Source organism: Nyctibius grandis, chromosome 15 (assembly GCF_013368605.1).
Source record: "Nyctibius grandis isolate bNycGra1 chromosome 15, bNycGra1.pri, whole genome shotgun sequence".
Lineage (NCBI taxonomy): Eukaryota > Metazoa > Chordata > Aves > Nyctibiiformes > Nyctibiidae > Nyctibius > Nyctibius grandis.
Genome location: NC_090672.1, coordinates 2,925,137 through 2,931,696, shown reverse-complemented (window position 1 = coordinate 2,931,696; position 6,560 = coordinate 2,925,137).

The following is a 6,560-nucleotide window of genomic DNA, read 5'->3' as shown; positions in this document are numbered from 1 at the left end:
CCCCCCCGGCCATCCCCATCCCCCCCCGCCTCCACCCTCTCGCCGGGCAGCGGGGGGATTGTGGGACGGACACCCCACGGTCTGGCTGCCCCCCCTCCTCGGCTTCCCCACCACGGACCCCCAGCGAGGAGACCCCGCGGAGGAGGAGGGGAGCGGGGGGAGCTGCCGGGAGGCGGCTCGGCTCGGCCCGGCCCCGCCCCGCTCTCCGGAGCGGCCACGCGTGGGTGCGGGGGTGGCTGCGTGTCTCGGAGCGGTTGGCACAGCGCGGGGCCAGGCTGTGGGCAGCCGGGGCGAGCCCCAGGCAGGATCCGGCCCCTCTCCCCCGGCTGCAGCGCTGGGGATTGTCCGGAGCAGAGAAGTGACTCTGGGGAGGGCTGGCAGGGAGGTTCCCTCTTCGGGGGTGCGTGGGGAGGGAGGGGGGCATCGTCAACAATGAGGTGACACGGAGGGGACAGAGAGCTCTGCTGCACCGGGGGGCTCCGCTCGCCCTGGCCGTGGCAGTTTGTGCAGCCCCCGGACAGGGATCCGTGGGATGGGATCTGGGGATGAGGATCTGGCCGTGCTGAAGGCGAGGGGAACGTCACCTCTGATGTACACACCATGGCTGCATCCTTTGCGGTTTGCTGTTGCGATGGCAATGTGATTCTGGCTCTTGGGCTGGAGTTTTTAGCACTTAAAAGCCAAAACCTGTGGGACTGAGCAACTTTCCACTAAATGGAGGGTGAGATTTTCCAAAATGCTGGAGGACTTAGGTGCTCGGAGTGGAAGGGGTGGCTGCATGCCGGTATGGCAGCCTGCACTCATTCCTCAACCCCAGCTAATCTGTTGAAATAAACCTCACACACCCCCACACACCCCAATAGTCCCCGCAGCAGACCTGTGCACCCCTGGGAGTCCTGAGCACTAGCACCTACCTCCCCATCACCTCTCCCTTCTCCACACACCAGCTCCAAACTACTCCTGCTTTGTTGCCGAGACGAGGGAATTCGGCATCCAGCCACCAACACTGTAAATCTTGGGAGAAAGAGGGAGAGAAGCGTGCTTGGCTCCTTCCTCCTGGCAAGCGCAGGCGTGTTCCCTGCAGCACGGGGCTCTGGCTCCTCCGCGCTCGTGTTAGTGGTCCCGTCGCACACATTAGGCAGCAAGTGCAGAGCACTCTATGGGGGTGGGGGGGAGATGGGCCAGCGGCTGAAACGAGGCCCCCCGGCCTCACCCCGTGCTCGAGCCCCTGTTTCAGTACACGCCTGCACGCGATGCCGCCCAGCCAAACCGTGCTCCAGCGGCGCCGGCTCTGCCTGGTGCAGGTTTGCCCAGCCTGGTTTCAAAGGACGCAATTTGCCCTTCCCTCTGAAAAACACCCACCCATTTCTCCGCTGCTGCCACCCCCCCCCGCGCCCTGTCACGCTGCTGCATGCACTGTCAGGAGCCAGCGCCCTCCGTGACTGCCAGCCCCAGAGGACTAAAACATCTGGACCGCCATCAGTACATTCCTCGCTAGTGAGGCTATTTTGGGCTGTCTTGGCTCTGTGGGTCGAGCGCCTGCGCTGCGCTCAGAGCAGAAGGAGCCACCACGCTCGGGACTGTGCAAACGCAGAGCGAGAAGGGTCTTGTCCCCAAGGACTGCGATCTAACCTGCCGTTAGAGATGATCTTCTGATTTGGGTTTGTAGGTCTGAGATCTCAGCTCTTGTGTCTCTGGATAAATTATCTGACTCGTTCCCCGAAAGCAGAGCAGAGAGATGCACAGCGGTGAAAGGCAGCCAGAGGTGTGGGGGTCACATACTGCACCCGAGCTCTTCTGCGAGAGTGGGAGAGCAAAAACCACCTCGGCTCCAGTTCTGAAAGTGGTGCCAAAAGCAGCTTTTTAAGCACGGGAGAAATATCTGAAACTCAAATCAGGGAAAAGAGTAGCCTGCGGGTAATGAAGCCTGTTTTGGCTGAGAGTGATGGATCAGAAACCGTGGAGGAAGCCCAGAGAGAAAAGCACATCCCTCCCATGCTCCTCACACGCTTCTCTTCTTGGAGAGGTGCATCCAAACGGAGTGGGGCTTTGGCAAAACATCTGCTGAGCACGTGCTATCACGGCAGCTCTGGTGACGGGGGACCGCGCCGCTCCAGGGAGCGCGGCGAGTTCATGTGAAAGCGCTGGAGACAAAGCTCCTCTCTGCACCTTCCATCGCCGGGAGGTACCAGATGGCGGCTGTCGGGGCCAGGAGGAGAGGAGGCGAGAAAGTGAGGGTGTTCACAGCAGAGCCCTTGGAGTTTTGCTGGAGAGGTGGCATCACCACCTGACCCAGGCCGGGGAATGGCACCGTGCTTCCCATCAATGGGCTCGAAAGCTGCCCGGCTTCCCCAGCTCAGTCTCCATACAAGTGTGGCTAGCAGTGGTCACCGCCTAAATACAAGCAGGCGCCACAATAAATTTGAAAAATGTTTTGTGTACAAACAAGATTCGCCACAGGCTGTGCTGGGAATACTGTGACATCGATGGGTTGTATAAACCCTGGGTAAAAAAAAAAAGTGGATTTCTCACTTTGAACCTATTCCATGGGATCACTTAAAATTCTTACAATGCTTCAGACTGAATTTCTAGAATAAAATTGTGAGAATGTAGGAGGGAAAGTGGGTTTTGTATCACTTTAAGGGGTGCAGATGCTAATCTGACAAGGCAGTGACAGACTCTGAGGGCTTTGCTGAAAAGGGTCTAAGCCTCATTTAACCGTGGTTGGCAGCATCACCTGAACCAGCACATCACGGGCTCTGCTGCCATCGGGCCAGCGTACACGTACACCATCCCCTTCCCGATGTTAGCCCCAGGCCAGGTGAATGAAACCACTCTTAAAACAAGCATTTTCAAACTACACAAAAAGACAAGATTTTCTCTATGTGTTGTCTTGTGGATGAACTTGTTTAACCCCAAGACTTCGCTCTGTCAGCACAATTTTAGGGACTTGCTTCCTGTTCCCCACCCTGGTGATTAAGACCATTAGCAACGGTGGATTTTAAATGCAAAAGGGGAAGGGGCAGAAATCCGCACTGCCATCAGCGAGCCCATGGCTCACGTGGGGTTGGGAACAGAATAACTGGGAAAAAAATCCTGTTTTCAAACAACTGTGCAACTAAGGAAATAAAGAGAGCAATATACGGTTTGACTTGCATTTTCTGGAGAACCTATAGTGTTCCCCTATATATATAGAGGGAGAGGGAGAGAAATCACTATTTAAATAAGTATTTCCAGCTGCAGGGCTGGGGGAAGGCTCTCCACCCGAGAGCACGTCCCCCGCTGGCAGCGAGAGCAGGGTCAGAGGGCTGCCAGGACCTTGCCCTTTCCCCAGCACACGGGCTGTGCACCGAGCGCGGCTGGGTCTGAGCCAGGCGGCTGGGGAGGAGGCGGGTGCTGTGTCCCAGGAGGGGGTACGGCTGCTGACCTGCACGGCTGCCCCATGGCAGGGCTGCGAGAGGAACGGACCAGTGTAAAACACTGTTTGGATCAAAATGCACTGAGAGTTGTTTTACCTTTTCTGATAAAACTGGTGGAATGGCTATATGAAAAGTCATTTCAAGCAGAAAAAAAATGGAAGGGGAGACATTTAAATTCCACAGACTTCTAAAACAAGAGGTCTAATACACCTCAGAGACATTTACTTACTTTTCCTGACATTTGTTTTCCACCAAACCGAGAAGAATTTATAAAATATTTTAGCCCTGTTCGCAGTCATGCCCAAAAAAACAACTTCATCCAACTTTTTACTTTCAGCTCCAAGCCAGTTGTCATCACTGATAGAGCCAGGCTGAAATCACTGGAGAAAATCCCACTGGCTTCAATGAAACCCAAATTTACCCACTGATTCTAAAAGCCAAAAAACCCAACCAAGGTTCCCAGCTGGGACATGACTCTGTATCAGGACATACTCAGATACTTGCAGGAATTCGTGCTCATCTCCTGCATGCTGACAGCACAGAAAAGGAGCCAACCCTCTGCGAGCTCCTGTGTTGAACCTACAGAAGATACAGATCTAGACCAGCTTTGAGCTACCTTTTTGCCCAGGCTATTTAGTTTTATACTTTTGGCTTCAGCAGTCCCAGTTCTGGCCCCTTTTTCAGCCTCCTCCAGGGTCCCAAGAGTGGCTGATGCTCTGAGCACGATGATGCTCCATCCCCTGCAGCTCCCTGCTGAGGGACACAGCGGATGCTGCAAGTCTGCACGGGCTCGAAGAACAACTGGAACAAGATCACGTGAAACAAATCCATTGGGGGATATTAAATCCAAGGACAGCCCTGCCAGCTCAGGAAGTCCTTCAGATACTAATTGCTGGAAGCTGGGAAAGTAGACTGGGAAAGTATCACAGGGTGCTTGCCTTGTTCTGGTGCTTTTATCTAAGCATCTGCTGTTGGCCCTGTCAGAGGCTGCATCTGGGGCTCGCTGGACTTTGGTCTGAGCCAGCACAGCCATTCCTGTGCTCCTATACTGCCCACATTTTCCTGAGCATCTTACCAAAGTTTTCTCCTTTTTTTTTTTTATTCATAATAGCAAGTTTGGGGTTTTTTTTCTGACTGCTGATGCTGTTTTGGGAATTCTCTCTCCCTTGAGCATAATAATCTGTATTAGTTATGCTATATACTGTTAACATGTTTTTTTGGCAAGCTTTCGTTTCACCCAAATTCACATCAGACTCCTCCAGGCCATTCACTGATTTTTTTTTTTTAATTAGGCAACAAACCCACCCAAGCCTCCTTTCTGAATAGCTTCTTGATAGACTGGCCTTGACTGTTCGACTGGATCCTGGGCTGACACGAAGCTTAGCTTGCATGAAGCAGCACTATCTTGGTTTTATTCATTTATTTTGTTTCCTCCAGTCAGTAAACAATTAGTTTACAAACCCAGCTCTGCAGGGTTTATTGGAATGATGCAGGAGGGTGGGAATATGGCTGTGGGATGCAAAGGAATTTCCACTAACTCACTTTCTCAGCAACTTGGCTGATAAAGCCAGCAATAAACCAGCAATAAAGAGCAATAAAAGCAGGCATGTCCTTCTTCAGACTGAAAGTGTTTAAAGAAAGGAAACATCACATCAGTGCGGAAAGGCAGCCCAGGCAGAAGTGATCTATGAAAGCAAATCATTTAATGGTAGGAAAGCAAAGGCATCTCATGCATCAGAAGCAGAAAGGCAGGATAGTTGTTTAACGCACCTGGTATACATCAAAGATAGAGGCTGCTCAGCTGCAAGCCCCAAAATAACCCTGCAGTGATCGAACGGAGCAGCTTTACTCACCAGCACCTCAGTCACAGGAGGCAAATCCATCCCTGTGCAGGAGATCCTGCTACAAGCCACATGGCTACTGGAATTTCACCCAAAAAACCTCTCCCTAGAGACCCATTTTATGGGAGTTTTGTGGCTGGGTTGGCTCCTGTCGTGGGGTGTGTGTGGGACACAGTGTGAGAGGGGGAAGAAAGACGACTCAAACTGAAGCACACTTGGGATTAGATGATGGATTTTAGAGTATCAGCTACCAGAAGAAGTAACAGCAATATTGTCGACTTATGGAAAACTGGTGTGGAGAGAGTGAAACCCCAAAGGGACCTGGGAATTCTCTAATGTCTGGGAAATCTGCTGCAGGAAAGGGGAAAGTATTTGTGAAAGGAATTAGAGAAGCTGCAACTGAAATTCCTCTGGTCACAGCTCAAATGGAGCAAAGAAATGCATTGCCAATATTGTGTAAAGCATCATCGAGAGGGTAGGACGGCAAGATTAAATTTAGAGTGAGGTGATTGCGACAGCACATAAACACTGTCAATCAGGAGAGAGCTTTAAAGGAGTTGGGCTGGTGGGAAGGATGAGTGCTTGGGGCGCTCTGAAAGCGAAACTGGAGAAAATAGGAGACTGGGTGCTGACTGTTATCGGTGTCATAGGAAAATGGAGCTCAGATGTTTTTCTCCTGTGACTCAAAAATGAAGGTGGAAGTGAAATGAATGTGAAGCTGTCGCCGCTGCCAGGACTTTGCTCAAGTTACTTAAAAGCATGAGCCTTTCCAAAAGGGACTGTGGGTGCCTCCACTTCCCAGCGCTCAGCTGGGGACAAATTCACGGGGCTCATTTCTCAACAAAGAAAACAGGCAGCTCTGCCTGGAAAGCAGCCATCTGGAGCGGGGCTCCCAAACAGCAGAGCAGCCAAAACCACCACGGTTTGTCAAAGTCTTCAGTAAAGGAACACGGGGCGAGGAGCAGCACCAAGCAGCACGAAGGCTAGCGAGGATGCTAACAAAAACCTACAAGTTCAGCATGCCATCGACTTATTTTGGGGAGGGAGATAAGTGGAGAAAGGGAAGGTGCGATGAGCTGGATAGTCTTCCCTGGTTATGGTCGTATCTTCTCTTCTGAAAGGGTAGCTGCTGTCTCTGATGGACTCTGGCTCCAAGATACTCACAAAGTAGAGGAAACCTATTTTTAGTCTCCATGAGACAAAAGTGCTAGTAAAAAAAAAGGTTAAAAAGACAATTGCTTCCTGTTTAGGGCTGCTGCTGTGAAGAGAGATCCTGCCAAGATGCTGAGGCCGGGGCAGG